Source organism: Schistocerca piceifrons, chromosome 1 (genome assembly GCF_021461385.2).
Source record: "Schistocerca piceifrons isolate TAMUIC-IGC-003096 chromosome 1, iqSchPice1.1, whole genome shotgun sequence".
NCBI classification, from domain to species: domain Eukaryota; kingdom Metazoa; phylum Arthropoda; class Insecta; order Orthoptera; family Acrididae; genus Schistocerca; species Schistocerca piceifrons.
This window is the reverse complement of record NC_060138.1, coordinates 356,772,987-356,789,137: the sequence shown is the minus strand read 5'-3', so window position 1 is coordinate 356,789,137 and position 16,151 is coordinate 356,772,987. Positions and strand designations below refer to the sequence as shown.

Sequence of the window (16,151 nt, the reverse complement as noted above, 5' to 3'; positions counted from 1 at the left end):
ATTTCTGTAGCGGTCTGTACTTAAAATGATAGGCACATCTTTGTCCCATAATAGTTTTGCACGAAGTCTAGCAATCTGCACATTCTGAAACGTCACACGCTTTTGCGAGACACAAATAACTTCACTTAATCTAACAACTTCATCGGCAAAGCAGGTCTGTGTTGACGAGTAAGGTGAAACTGGCACTGATATATGGGTAGTTGAACTGGCTGCTTCTGTGCCATAGGACTGTTTTTCAGCTTTATACGGATTGTCAAAGTTCTGTGGCAGTTTTCTTTTCGTCAGTTCAGGTGGCTAATCTGAGATGTCAAACACAGTGAGTACTGCACTCCACAGAAGTTTATTATTGTCTCCATTCATGAACTGGTTTGGTTCGTAGTGTAGCAAACAAAACATAACGTTATTATAAAGGTCAACAGGGTATTTTTTCATAAGATCTTCTCGTCTGATATTCACTAGCCATTTTCTGCTCCTAAAACGAAGCATTAATGCACATGTAGTTTGCAAGCGAATCCTAACGATACCGTTTAGTAACATGATGGTGTATACCTCTCAGGGTCCTTAGGAAACCTAAAACAAAAAGATGTGGTGTCTTCTTGTTGTTGTTGTTATTGTTGTTGCTGCAATTTATTGCGCTACAGACGCTACCGTTTGTAAAAACCGTTCTACAAACCAAAATAAGCAACTACTATTCGCTTTCACGACCGTGCCGAACTGAACAGTTTTACTTACGGGTCTCTTGGCACACTGCTGGCACAATAGGCAACAAAATTGACGCGAAGTGTCGCGACTGTCATGTTAGATTCTAGTAACACTCGCAACTTCTGGAATTACAAGAACAGCAACCTATGTTTGATTTTCTGCAGCAATGTGTGTGTGTTTGTGTGTGGACAATATTTGCAAACTAATGATATATTCCACAATCTTCAAAGATTGTTTTGATGAATAAATAAATAAACATAATATATGTACCTCCTCAGGGGACACCGCCTTAACGTAGCACTGTCCATGCGGGTGAGGAGGTTTGTGTGCTCTGGATCCAGACGGCTATGCTGGTAGTGGCGTAGCTACCAGCAGGGCCACCCATGCTGGACAGGCTAATGGGGAGGAGTCAGACGAAGTGTGTCCCACAATGACCTATCTCCTGTCTCCTGTCCAATCCTATCCTAAGCCTATCCCTTTCCCTTACCATTCTTGACATCCTACAACACTACAACACAGGGCAGGGAGGGCTCTAGAGACATGGCGAAGCCAGTCTGCCTAAGGGAGTAAACCCAATACAAATCACCTATTGCCTTGCAGTTAGTAGGGAGTCTACAAAGGCTAAGGATGCTGCCCTGAACATGTAGCCAGCTACCCTGCAAGCTGTAAGGGGCAAGCCCCCAAACGGTTGGGCGGAAGATTAACAGTCTCACCCCGTAAAACATCAATTGTTGCGAATGCTAGCAAAGGAATAAGCCGGAGAGATATTTCGATGACGACCCCAGCAAACAAAAAAAGAGATATGTACATAGGAATATGGAATGTGCGGAGCCTATACCAAGCTGGAGCCTTATGTCAGCTGCTAATGCAAGTAAACAACTACAGTATAAAAATATTGACTCTCCAGGAAGGGGAGTGACATAATGGATGCAGGAAATTTCACTATCTTCTATAGTGGTTGGAAGATGATTACCTTTGGAACAGGTTATGTGGTGGCTAAAGAACTGAAACATGCGGTGATGTGCTTCCAACCAATCAATGAATGGATCTCCATATTAAGATTAAGGGGAAAATTTTTCAACATTACAATGATAAATGTACATACACCCACAGAGGAGGCAGATGAACAACTAAAGGATGACTTTTACAACAAGGTAGAACAACTGTATGATCAGTCTCCCAAACACGATGTCAAGATATTAATAGGAGATCTGAATGCAAAAATAGGAAGAGGCCTTTCACCCACCATAGGAAGACATGGCCTCCTTGAAATATCAAATGACAATGGACTTAGGGCTGTAGATTCTGCTATAAGCAAAAACATTACTGTCAGCAGTACATGTTTCCCACACAAAAAAAAGTACACAAAGAAACATGGATTTCACCAGATGGACAAACCAGAAATCAGATAGACCATATAGGGATTGATCGGAGACATCGATCAAACATAATGGATGTTAGGAGCCAACGTGGAGATGACTGCAATTCAGACCACCATCTAATGAGAATTAAATATAAACAAAGGATCTCACTATTGAGTAAACAAAAAGGATACAAAAAAGAGGTTTGACATTAAGAAACTGAAGTTAGAAGAAATACAGAGAGCATATCAGGCAATAATAGAAGAGGGGATTAAGAATGAGACTGACACATCAAATGAACATACAGGGGTAATGTGGAGACAATGTAAGACTGCAATCCTTGAGGCAACTGGAGAGGTTTTAGGACATGAATGGGCTCAAAGGAAGGAAGATTGGTTTGACGAAGAATGTATGAGGAGAACTGAGGAACATAATACAGCACGAATGAAATTATTGCAGAGAAGAACTCGAGCAAATCTGAATGAATACAATGAAAAGCGCCATGTAGCGAAGAGGGTCTGCAGACAGAAAAAAAGAGCACTAGAAAAAAAACTGGAAAAATTGAACAGCTAGGAGAAGAGAAGGAAAGTTGTGAAATTTACCAAAAGGTTAAAGAAGGAAAGACCAGGTTCCAAGCCACAACAAATATGTGTAGGAACAAAGAAGGGGATTTGATACGGGAGAGTAATAAAGTACTTGACAGGTGGGCAGAATACTTCCAAGAATTACAGAACTCAGAATTAGAAGGGTTAGAATCAGAGGAACTGGTGGAACTAACTTACTATGGACCACAGGTTTTAACACCAGAACCTACACTGGGGGAAGTGATGCAAGCCATTAAGACCTTAAAAAACAATAAGACGCCTGGAGAAGATCAGATCCAGGGCGAACTTCTCAAATGTGGTGGGGAAAGCGCTGTGGAAAACAATTCATAAAATAATACTGAATATCTGGCAAGAGGAGAGCATGCCAAAGGAGTGGAAAACAGCTATAATGTGCCCCATACATAAAAAAGGAGATAAATTAAACTGCCAAAACTATTGAGGAATCTCCCTACTAAATACTACATATGAAGTTTTCTCTAAGATTCCTAACCAACAGGCTTACTCCATACGTGGAAGAGAGAGTTTGAGACTATCAGAGTGGCTTTAAAAGAAATAGTTCAACAACTGACCAGATATTCACATTGCGCATACTACTTAAAAAATGTTACGAACATCAAATTAACATACACCAGCTTTATATCGACTTTAAACAAGCCTATGATAGTATCTCAAGAGTGGCATTGCGGAATGTAATGGAAGAGGCTGGAATACCTAAGAACCTTATTAAACTTTCTATGATGACCCTCAGCGGAACCAAATGTAAAGTAAAAATACAGGGCAAAATCTCTAGAGAAGTGGAAGTGAAGAAAGAACTTAGATAGGGTGACAATAACTCCTCATTGCTATTTAACCTTTGTCTAGAAAAAGTCATAAGTCAGATAGAGTTAAATAAAGGACGAACCTTCTTAAATCGTTCACTACAGTACCTAGCCTACGCTGACGATGTGGCATTACTCGCACGAAACACTGCTGTGCTAGGTGAAGCCTATCAACGACTGGAGAATGGTGCAAGGGAACTTGTCCTGACAGTCAATGTCGAAAAGACCAAGTATATGGCAATGACCAACCAACAAAACCTACCAAAACTCAGGATAGCCGACAGGGAGTTTGAAAGAGTGAGAGCCTTCAAGTACCTAGGGTCGACTATCACTGAGACAAATTACCCATGCTTAGGAGTTCGCATCTATCACGAAAAACCTAAATCCTCATTTACAAAACAATTATAAGACCAGTTGTTATTTATGGTGTCGAAACGTCTACCATGACTATAAATGAGGAAAGGATCCTTAGCATATGGGAGAGAAAGGTACTACGTAAAATATATGGCCCAATATATGATCAAGAAGGTTGGTGGATTCGTACAAATGCAGAACTACAACACCTTTTTGAAGAATCTGACATTGTCACTACCATTAAAATAAGAAAACTGCGGTGGGCAGGGCACATGGTCAGAATGGAAGAAGACAGAACATGTAAGAGGATTTTTGATGGCAAGGCTGGAGGCAGACGCCCCAGAAAGAGATGGGTGGTTAGAGTTGAAGAAGACATGAAAAAGCTGGGTGTCAGAGGATGGAAAGCCATGGATTGGATAGAATGGCAGGATATTGTGATGCAAGCCAAGGTCCTTCAAGGGCTGTAGAGCCGAGGAGTAAGTGAGTAATATATGTAACCAAAAAAGCGTGTCCGTAACCTTCGTGATTTGTGAGACCAAGCATCGTATTAATTGTGGATTATATGCGGGAAAAAGCTCCCGATAGTAATGTGGCAGCTGTTTTAAATGTATCCAGAATGAGATTTTCACTCTGCAGCGGAGTGTGCGCTGATATGAAACTTCCTGGCAGATTAAAACTGTGTGCCCGACCGAGACTCGAACTCGGGACCTTTGCCTTTCGCGGGCAAGTGCTCTACCATCTGAGCTACCGAGCACGACTTAGAGCACCTTTGCAAAGGTCCCGAGTTCGAGTCTCGGTCGGGCACACAGTTTTAATCTGCCAGGAAGTTTCTGTTTTAAATGTGTTTGTGACCCCTGATTTATCTCTGTGCTAAATCTATTTTTCCTTATATTTAACATTTGTCACAGCTCTAATGTCATAACCGGCACTAGAATATTCATACCCATCCATATGATTTCAATAGACATCATATTGAAAGCTGCGCAAATATACAGAATATGTGGTGTCCTGTATGAAAGGCAGCTCACAATGCCACTACGGAAAGCCAAAAGTTGTGGCGCCACATTACATGCGTGTATGAACCCAGCTTAATACCGTCCCCAACTAAGTTTTTAATTTTTCACACTTGGTCAAAAACTTCTCGAATTTTTTCAGTGCTTCGAATCTGACTGTGCTGTTGTGGTAATAAATTTCGACACGTATTTTGGAAGTACGTGGTATTCGATGTATGCATTGGTCAAACTGCGAAAGCCGGGACGTGACAACTTAATTTGTTGTCTAGGGTATTTGTAATTGTTGAAATATACATCAGTGCTCTCATAAAAGAAATTCTTGAGGGTAACAGAAGAAACGAAGGCACAATGCTCTGATGATACTTCAAAGATTGAAGTATGCGAATCAGTTTCAGAAAGATAAGAGCGCGAAGCCACTACGTCATTTAATATCTGGGAGTAGCTTGGTAAATAGTAAATACGAAACGTATGGTATTGTTACGCGGAAACAAATTTATAACATTTATGTTTGCGTTTCGTAGAACCATTCAGTGTGTTAATCTGCTTTCAGGAGACAACCTGATAGTCGCAATTCCGACTACTTGAATCGGATCTTGGTATGAGGGTCCGGTGCTAAGCTGGAAATATTCGGTATGATATTTAGTCGTAGTGATATAACGTATGTTGCTGACATCTATCTGTGACATTTTTGATAACCGGACATGCATTGAGTCTCACAGACAACACAGATGCAGTATCTAGAAGCCGTTTAAGTTTATGATAGTTGCCGTTAGTTTCCACGATTTGGATTCCGATCCATACTTTTTTTATGTTGTAAAACAGAAGCTGCATCCTTTATTTGTTAGTTACTCAGACACATTTAGTGCAACGTCGAGTCACACACATAAAGTGCCGAAAATTTAACTGTAAAATTGAAGTAAATAAATGATTTTTGTCTTTTACGTAATAGAGAGTGTATTATTTGCGTTAACAGATATTTTACACTATTGTATGAAGTCCCATGTATTTCCTATGCTTTCAAAATTCTGCTACTAAAGTAATGATCTACTAAATATACCCATAGCATTTTTGCTAAACAATTGAGGTACTTTCTTTTGTTTGTTCTTATCACATAGATAGCCATCATCACGTTTAAGGTATAGTGATGATGTGTATGGGCAGAAGTTCCTTGATTCAGTGTAATTATGTGCCTTTTCGATTACCACTGGGGGATTCCATTGTCACGGGTGGGACAGCTGCGCTACGTTTTTCAACATATAACATAAAGTATAAACAGAAATAAAGTAAAGATTGACTGGTTGCCTTACAAATAATTGTTTTACCTTCCCTTTAAATCTGAATGTCAGAAGTTTACAAATTGAGCTGTTATTCATCTTTAAAACTTTGTCACAGGTGGGACAGCAAATAGACGTAGCATTGAACAACCACCAACATTTTAGAAGAATTCTGTGATTTATGCACTTATTTTCTTCTGAAAATATTGAATTCACATTAATAAAACAATTCTCTATATGACATAATATCAATAAATATTTGATTAGTAATACTTACTTACAATAATTGCAATCAAAGACTGTCACGGGTGGGACAAGGAATTGTCATGGGCGGTACTCATGTGAAGTACAATTTGTTTTTTTTTTTTTTTTTAAACTGATTTTATTATGTCAGTTAGCTATGAATCAGTAGGTAACATATACTTAGAGGGCACTTTAATAACTTTGTAGAACATTTTTGTTGCTTATAAATAATATAAATTTTGGTATAGTATTAGTTTACAGTTCTGAGTACTTAATTATTTCACTTGAAGAATGTACCACTTCGAAAAAATATACACTTGACCTCTCACCCACTTTCGAAAATGTCTAAATTGCCGGGAAACTCATAATATAAGGTGTCCCTAACATGTTTGACATTTGGATTCGGGAGAATAGCAATAACTTGTTTAAACTCTATGTGTGATACATCCTGCTCATCAGCTTTAAATACCTTTGCTGAGTCCCCAACAGATCGCATACACATAATCTGTATTTCCCCATTGTCTTCTACACGTCTCTGTGCAATTGCAGCATATCTGTATGTAGTAGATTTCTTTCTTGCAGTTTGGAACTCAACTAAAATAAATGTTCCTGGCATGATTTGTTCCGCATCTGGTTCTGAACCTGTAACTTCTTGGGAATTGGGTGTCAACAGGATATCACGATATGATTCCTCATCACTCATCTCAGAATCTGTGTAGATTAGTGAATATATGTTGGGTGAAAGTGGAAAAACATCCACTTTCTCTAAATCTGATTTTAGGAAAGTTCTACCACATACTGGGTTACAGGTATTGTAACCGTTGAAGTAATGCTTGCTGTGAATATCTTTTTATTTTTTTAACAGCTTTCCAGCATCCATCCAGAAGGTCTCTGTTTTCGTCAATATGATATTTTGTCAGAAGAAGAAAGTTTATTCCAGAAACAGATGATTTGGCACAGTCTAAAAATTCCTGTGCATTGCTGACGACGACTTTTCTTTGCTTAACTTTATTCCAAACAGCCCTTTTTGTTACAGCTCCAATGCCATCCACTGCACCTTTCCCATGTGCTGTTGGAAAGAAAAACCATTCTCCAGACACTCCAAAATGTTGTATCATGTAGCAGAGGTTAGAAACGGTGAATTTGTTCTTAAATTGACCTGCGCAACCATCAGAAAAAATTTGTATCGAGGTCAAATTGGGACGCTCTTGTTTCAGCTTACTTATTATAATCTTCAAACATGCATAAACTGAATACTTGTCATGGCACAGTTCTTCGCTCACAATTGCAAATGACTGTAGCCCTGTTTTCATCCAAACACAAATAGTGACCACTGTAATCTGTGTATGACTCCAGTGGGCACTTTGTATCTCATCTTGTGCCAGTGCTACATAGTTTTCTGCAAAATCTATTTGCAATATCACTTCATCATCACTAACTGATGCTTTCACAGTCTTGAAAGCTCGAGATTGCATCCTTTTGACAAAGAAGTGCTCCTTGAATGTTTTTAGTTGAGACTGAAGTTCAGAGAGAGCTTCACAAAGTGTTCCAGTGGTGGTAGTCTGTTTAGGGTGACACTCGTGTTCGGTCCATTTTCTCTAAGATATTATGTCACACAAATCAAACTTTCATCTATTAATGTGTGCTGAATGTTTTTAGTTGAGACTGAAGTTCAGAGAGAGCTTCACAAAGTGTTCCAGTGGTGGTAGTCTGTTTAGGGTGACACTCGTGTTTGGTCCATTTTCTCTAAGATATTATGTCACACAAATCAAACTTTCATCTATTAATGTGTGCAAATTCATGATGCATTTCTTGTATTGACTTGTCACACATATTTCACTTTCTACATCACAGCAAACAAGATTCATAAGGTGAGTGTGAGTAGCTATTTCTTTGTGAATGGCTTCAATGAAGAAGTTGAAGTTAGCATGATATCTGCACACACATACATTGTGAGGCATTTGAGACATTAGAACAACATTTTTAGGCCACAACTCGTAGAATTTTGAAATCTTGATGTCAATATCTGGATTGTCTTGCTTAAAAAGAAAAAAAAATGCTTCCTTAATTGTCATACTCATGTGACGTTTCTGCAAGCTTACTCTTTTCCCAGTTTCATGGTCTACAATAGACTTTACATCCTTTATACCAGGTGTCTGTCTGCTGATTTCATCATTTGTGAAAAATTTTTGTATTTTGAGCAGATTATCATCTGTAAGTTTACGAGATGTTTTCTTCATTACTTTACTACCTTTTTAGGTAAGGTTTCATTTACAAGCTTTTTTTATTACTGCTGATTTTTTTTTTTGAGGGGCTTGAGGGAAGCACCTTCTTTACCCGAGAAACAGCTTTGCCAAGGGACTGAGGACGTTTATATGATCCTAACTGGGAAATACAGGTCTCAGACTAATCTTCAATTAATACTGACTTTAGTTTGACTGTACTTTCTTTTTCTTTCAGCTTCCTTCTTTCGATATTCCAATAAAGATTTTTCGCTGGAGGGTACCTTCATCTTCATATTTTCCTTTCTTCTTTTATCCCGCTCTCTTTCTTTTTCTTTATGGTCATTGTACTTGCTGGTATCTTTCTTCAGTTTTTCTCGAAGTTTTCTCATATGCTCTGCTGATGTTGTTTTCCCCATTTTCTGAATAAACAGTAAGTTTTTATTTAGTTTAACCCATCAAAGCACTTGTTATATCAACCAATTTAACTTAACAATAACAAGAAGTGTTAAATGGTTTAGATTTGAGTAACATCCAAAAAACTGTCATGGGTGGGACACAATTTCTTTTAACATTTATAAATGATCGTTCACAACTTAGAAGATGCCTTAGGGCTCATTGGATGTTTTTATTTATTTTTCTTACTTCTAACCTAAAATATATAGAATTCCTATAATTGCTGAGTTAAGGTAAACTTTTTCATGTTTTTTGTCACGGGTGGGACACTAAATACATAGTAACTTTTGTGAATTAGCTGCATACTTAATAACTTACCTTTCTTTAAAAACTGAAGTTTGTCAGAAAGATAAGATTCTGCTCATGAAATTTAACAATTAAAACATCAACAATCGCTGCAACCCAAATTTAAACAGCTGCCAACACAAAAAGTAAACCTTTTGTTTTTCATCCTCATCTGTAGAATCGCCAACTTTGTTTAACTATATTTCTTCAGCTAATTATGTAATTTTTATAATTTTTTCAGGACAGTAAAATTCAACTTTTGTAGATTCGAAAAACTATAACATTGTTAAACTTGGCATTTTTTCAAAAAATAAGCCTCAGGCTCAGTTTGGCATGGAATGACCCCAGTGCTAAGGCCACCATCATCAAAGAAATGATATCTAAACCATTATAAAAAGTGAAAAGGAAATGCAAATGTTGTGGAGATGAAAATTTGCATGTTGTCACTGGTTTGTGATAGTGTCCCCAACACCCTTCATTATCTTGGTTGTGGTACATTTATCTGTACTGTTCAAGGTCTAGGTTGGATTGTAAGATTGCGGTTTAGTTGTGAGTTGGCAAAGACGGTTAATCTAAATACAAAATGAAGGCTAATATTTGCTCCTTGTTTAACATATTTTAGAATAAATAAATGAAATGATGAGGTAAATTCAGGAAAGTTGTACTGCAAAACAGCCAGATTTTAGAAATATTGTGTGTGTGTTATGAACTTTATCATACATCAGGTTCTTCCAGTGCAACTTTAGTTTTGTTTCCCAATCATGTTTGCGGTCTTGATGCCTTAACTGCACATGGTTATTTTCATCATTCATACCAAGAAAGAGGTATCCAGGATTATATGGGAATATAAGGAATTGTACAGGGATTCAATGATAAATTAGAAAAATAATAAATAATAATGAAATAATAAAATATCATTGTGGCAAGGTAGGTTTGTAGTTTAACAAATTGAGAAGTATCATGCATAATTCTGTGTGTTTCAATTTTTCTTGCAGAACATCTCAACTTTTTTCTCAACTATACTTATGTCTTTTAATGTATGTAATGCTCTGCTTTATTTAATAAGAGCATTGGAAAATCAAAATGCAGTACTGATCGTCATAGAAATAAGTAATATTAGCAATGTCAAAGTTGATGACACAAAAAGTGAAATACGGAACAGAAATACGGAAGAAAAACTAAGCAAAGACAGTAGAGCGGAACCTAGTAACAAAAGAGACTGTGTGACCAGATCAGTATGAAAACACTTTGACAGTCGCAGTTTTTCTCCAATAGGTGGGCAGGTGTGTCAATAACTTGCAGATTACAAGTTACTGCTTGTGTTTTGGCTACCTTCCTGTATCAGCAATCATTGATGCATGCATTTCGATCATGGCTAGTGAAGTATTGTGTTATATTCACAATACATTCATCACTGGTTGGTTGCTTGAGAAAAGGATATGGTCAGTATTTGCCAAAGTTTCTGAGGAGTGACGCTATCCACACCTGTAGAATTTAATAAACTGCTTTTGCCAAATAGCAAGCACCTCAGAGACTCATGCCTGAGTTCAGACTTGGCAAATCAAAGGTTTTTCCACTTAGGGCTGGTCAACGCCACCAGTCCTCTAATACTGTAAACTAGGGGGCACGCTTTAGTAACAACTGTTGAGTATGACAGTTAAATACTGTGTGTGTTTTGGCAGTGGGAATCATGGCTCAGTCATTCAGATATCAAATATGAGAGCACATCTCTGTAAAATTCACTGAAGGAAAAAATGAGTTATATGCTCTTCATATGGATTCTTGTCCAGGTGAAACATTCATTTGTAACAATGACTGAAAATTATTTCAAAATGGGGATTCACACAGAGATTTCATGCTGGTTGCAAACGTTCACCTTCACCAATTAGGCCAGTCTTTCAGGACTGGTTCAAGATGTGTCAAGCTGAAAGATCCAGGGATGTTAATACCCATGAAAACAATGAAATAAATTAATCAAATCCATAAAGCAGCCACGAAATCTGAAGTTGTATGGAAAATATGCCATAAGTACTGAGCTGTGCCGTTCACTGTACTTTATAGGAAAGGGATGTTCAGTTGTATAGCAAAGGGATGTTCAGTTGCAGTATACGACACCAAAGAATTGTGAAACAGTTGGGGAGACTATTCAAGACAGTGGAATGTTGTGCATTTCATAGACTGAGGCTTTTGGCCTAATTGATTTGAATGTGTGTATTATAAGGGGGGGGGGGGATGACTGTGAAACTATCTGACACATTTTACTTGTATTAGTCTAAGACAGAAAACCAGAGCTCCTTCCATAGACTGCTACTTGCATCAATGGAACATTCTTTCAAAACGTGATAGACTGATGTAACATCTAATTACTGTCCAGAAGTCTCAACACTCTAAATGTTGTTAACAGTATTGTCATATGCAAAGGATTTGCAAAAATGATTCATGGGTAGAGTAATGTATGCAACATGTTGAATATTGTCAAAAAAGAGTTACTTGTAATTTGAACTAGATTGTAGGAGTAGATGGGGAAAGAAACAGGCAGCTTTTCTTGTACTTACTTTCAAATCACTCATTCTGCCAGGACATATGAAAGTTGATTTTACTCATCTGACAGCACACCTCTGCTGTTCCAATCCTTTGTAATGTTTTAAATACTAGAATTATGCAAGGTCTTGTTTTCATGAACAAGACAAGCAACTTGTGAAAAGTGATGCACACTCACAATTTAGCAATTCAAAATATGCTAAGATTATCTGTTGTGGTAAATTGGTGTACGGTAAGAACTTTTTATTTGTCCCGAACAAGAGGACATTTTGTAGCTCTAAGGTATGTTATGCTGAGCCCAAAGAAATACATTTGATTTGATTCATGTGCTCATCCAGGGATCATCTCACAATGATAAATTATTTTTCATTGTAATACAGTGAAAATAAATAGCTCAAAATATACACACACACAGAATATGTAAATATGTTTGTATATAATAGAGGGAAACATTCCACATGGGAAAAATATATCTAAAGATAAAGATGCTGTAACTTACCAAACGAAAGCGTTGGTATGTTGATAGGAGACAATAAAAAACACACAAACACACACACAAATTTTGAGCTTTCACAACCCAAAGTTGCTTCATCAGGAAAGAGGGAAATATGAAAGGATGCGGGTTTTAAGGGAGAGGGTAAGGAGTCATTCCAATACCGGTAGTGGAAAGACTTACCTTAGGGGGGGAAAAAAAGACAGGTATACACTCGCACACACACACATATACAGACACATATATGTCTGCTAGTGTCTGTATATGTGCAGATGGATATATATGTGTGTGTGTGTGTGTGTGTGTGTGTGTGTGTGTGTGTGCGCGCGCGCGAGTGTATACCTGTCTTTATTATTCCCCCTAAGGTAAGTCTTTCCACTCCCGGGATTGGAATGACTCCTTACCCTCTCCCTTAAAACCCACATCATCTCGTCTTTCCCTCTCCTTCCCTCTTTCCTGATGAAGCAACCTTGGGTTGTGAAAGCTCGAAATTTGTGTGTGTGTTTGTATGTTTTTTATTGTCTCCTATCAATATACCAACGCTTTCGTTTGGCAAGTTACAGCATCTTTATTTTTAGATATAAATATGTTTGTATATAGATAGGCCAGGTGGTCAGCTTAGGCTTTGCTGAAGGAACTATCCCTCCGTTTGCCTTAAATCATTTAGAGAAACCTAAACCAAGATGACCGGACAGAGCAAAGTCCACCCTCCCGAATATAAAGTCGGTATCTACAACTGTATTGCCTGATTTGGTTGCTCCCTGTTGCACAGTGTTCTTTGATTTACAGACAATTTGCACCTAATAACTTATAAAACGAAATTTTACACTTCATCACTGCACACTATGGACTCCTGGACCACGAACATGCTGCTATGTCCCTTGCACTCCCTCCAGTATGTGCAGGAAACTGATCACATGCCTGTAAACTTGCACCAATGCCACATGCATGTCTTCATGTTATCCCTCAGCCCCTCATGCGATGGTAAAAAGATTTAGGCACTAGACCCATGTTTGGGAAGAACCAGGTTCACATTTCATCTGACCATCATGATTTACGTTTCCTGTTGTGTTTCTGCATGAGTCATGTAACACAAATGTCAGAATCATCACTCCGGTAATGGATTTATCAGGAATGTCACTTCTGGTAAGCCTGGTGCTCACTCATTACTTGCCTATGAGTACAGCAGTAACACATCCATTTCATGTCATAATTTTTCAAGAAAATAAGTTGCCATAGTCAGTATCTTACCATCTAGATTTTAATATCTGGCCCCACTGACAGGGAAAGCCAGTGACAAAGTAATAACTGAAAACCTAGCAAGGTGATGGAATGGTAATACAGTGGACATTCAGGAAGATTATTGTTTAAATCTCCATGCTTCTATGCAAATTTAAGTTTTCCAGGGTTTCCAGAAATAGCTCATGGCAAGTGCCAGCATTATTTCTTTTGACTAGGGTTTGGCTGATTTCCTTCCCAATCTTTGTACTATCTGAGCTTGCAGCCCAACAATGCTCCTTCCTTGGTATGACAATTTTTTGAATTTTGTCTTCAGTAGCTTCCCCAGTTGTTGGAGGTCCTCTACCATAGCAGCAGTACTCCGTCTTCAGGCCACAAGTGGCACATCGGGACCACCCGACCACCATGTCATCCTCAGCTGAGGATGCGGATAGGAGGGGCATGTGGTCGGCACGCTGCTCTCATGGTCATTATGATGGTTTTCTTTGACCACAGCTGATACTGTTCGGTTGAGTAGCTCCTCAATTGGCATCATGAGGCTGAGTGCACCTCGAAAAATGGCAACAGCAATTGGCGGCCCGGATGGTCACCCATCCAAGTGCCGGCCACGCCCGACAGCATTTAACTTCGGTGATCTGACGGGAACCGGTGTATCCACTGCAGCAAGGCCATTGCCACTTCTCTGCCATAACAAGACAATAAATAAATCACCATTAACACAGTTTTACATTACAGTTGGTCCTAAACTGGTTTAGAACTCATATGAAAAAACAAGCTCTTGGCGCAAAGAAGACATTTCTGCATTTGCTGACAAGACAGACTTTATCCAGTTATCGATGATTATGTGCTGAGAGGTTTTGTCCTCCACCAAGAGGGCATTTGCAGTGCTGCATAAGCAAGTAAAGGTATACTAACTTTACTTACCACCACTTAAAACTGTTATGCAATAGACTAAAGAAAATCCAGTCAGTCAAATCATTACCTCTTTTCTGCTCCTTGGATACATTCATGCACATCTGGCCAGTTCTGTGCATATAAACTAATTGGAAATCTGCTGTATGAGGAAATACTATATAATCTACACAGAGAGTATGGCATGTAGTTAGGCACATCAGTGTTACCCGATTGCTCACTGTTACCTTATGTGATCTTCTTGCTGATGTTAAGCAGCTAAAGATCTGCAGTCATATGACAGCTTTCTAGTGTGGATTAGTTTATATAATAGGACGTCCCTTCAAAGAAAGCTGCCTAAGTGGATTTTCTGTTATGTCAACAAGACACTGTCCAACCATTTTGTAATGTTTGTATGTTGAGACAGTGATCAATAAATGACGAACCATCATGCCAGGTGGCCTTTGCAGTGGCTGGGTGGTGCCCATGGGGAGAGCCCCTGATCGTAGTGGGTGGCGTCAGGGCGGATGACGTGCAGTGAAGTGGACCAAGTCATCTCTCTCTGGTGACCGCACGGCACCAGCAATCTCTAAGAAAGGCAGGATGGGAAGGAACGTAGGGCTACAGAAAGAAGAGAGCTATATTCACCTCTGTATTTAGTCTGTAACAGAATGAATGGGGACTCCTTTCTGTCTATGAAGCCTCAGTTTTTCGTTGAACATCTTGAGGATAAGTTTGGGGAAGTGACAGTGCTGTCCAAGGTGAGAAACGGTGCAGTCTTGATTCAGGCAGCATCCCCAGCCCAATCCTGGGCTTTACTCGCCTGTGACCGGTTGGGTGATATTCTTGTTTCTGTCACTCCCCATAAAAGCCCCAGCATGGTCCAGGGGATTATTTTTCATCGTGACCTCCTCTTGCAGTCTGATGACAAGCTCACCGCCAATCAAGAAATGGCAGAGTGTTCACTTCATCCGGTGCGTTTACAGGGGACCTAAAGACAACAGGGTTGCTATTGGTGCCTTCATCTTTGCCTTTGAGGGTGATTCATTGCCTGAAAATGTAAATGTGATGGTTTATTGCTATGACATTAAACCATACATCCCTTCCCCTATGTGGTGCTTTAAGTGCTGGAATTTCGGGCACGTCTTCCCGCTGCACTTCCAACGCCACATTTCGAGACTGCAGACGTCCACTGCACCCAGATACTTCGTGTGCGCCACGTCCAACTTGTATCAACTGTGGAGAGCGGCACTCCCCCTGCTCGCCAGACTGCACAGTACTCCAAAAGGAGTGGAAAATCATGTAGTACAAGACCCTGGACTGGTTGACTTACCAAGAGGCTAGGTGTAAATTTGAACGATTACACCCCATTCAGTTAACGTCCACATATGATCTGCAGCTACTTCCACATCACCATCACAAGTGCCAGTAGTTCCCCACTCTGTGCCATGAACAGTGGGCCCTCCGGGCTGCCAGAATACATTCGCCCCTTGTTGGTAGGGGGAAATCTCCTTCCACTGCCCCCAAAGCACCTACTTTGGGAGCAATGTCCCCCCACCCCCACCCTCCAAATGCAGGGGACATCAGTTCCCTCTCCCCAGCTGGAAAAGCAACAGTGTCCTCCGCCCCTCGTGCGGAAGGGGTCCCTTGGGAC

General features: G+C 39.4%; 1 protein-coding gene and 1 non-coding gene across 3 annotated transcripts in view; one reads left to right on the top strand and one right to left on the bottom strand.

Annotated features, from left to right (window-relative positions):
- Positions 1–4,520: 4,520 nt before the first annotated feature.
- Positions 4,521–4,594, bottom strand: Trnas-cga. The gene has a single exon. It is a non-coding gene; the product is annotated as a tRNA-Ser (tRNA).
- A 443-nt stretch (positions 4,595–5,037) lies between these two features.
- The window catches only part of LOC124790881 (E3 ubiquitin-protein ligase sina-like), a 38,481-nt gene continuing 27,367 nt past the window's right edge, over positions 5,038–16,151 (top strand). The window contains exons 1-2 of one of the 2 annotated variants that reach the window (XM_047257817.1): positions 5,038–5,299; positions 5,404–5,483. The gene's annotated coding sequence lies outside the window, so the exon portion shown is untranslated. Of the gene's footprint in view, positions 5,320–5,403; positions 5,484–16,151 lie in introns of both variants that reach the window. The other variant, XM_047257818.1, reaches the window with a different exon arrangement.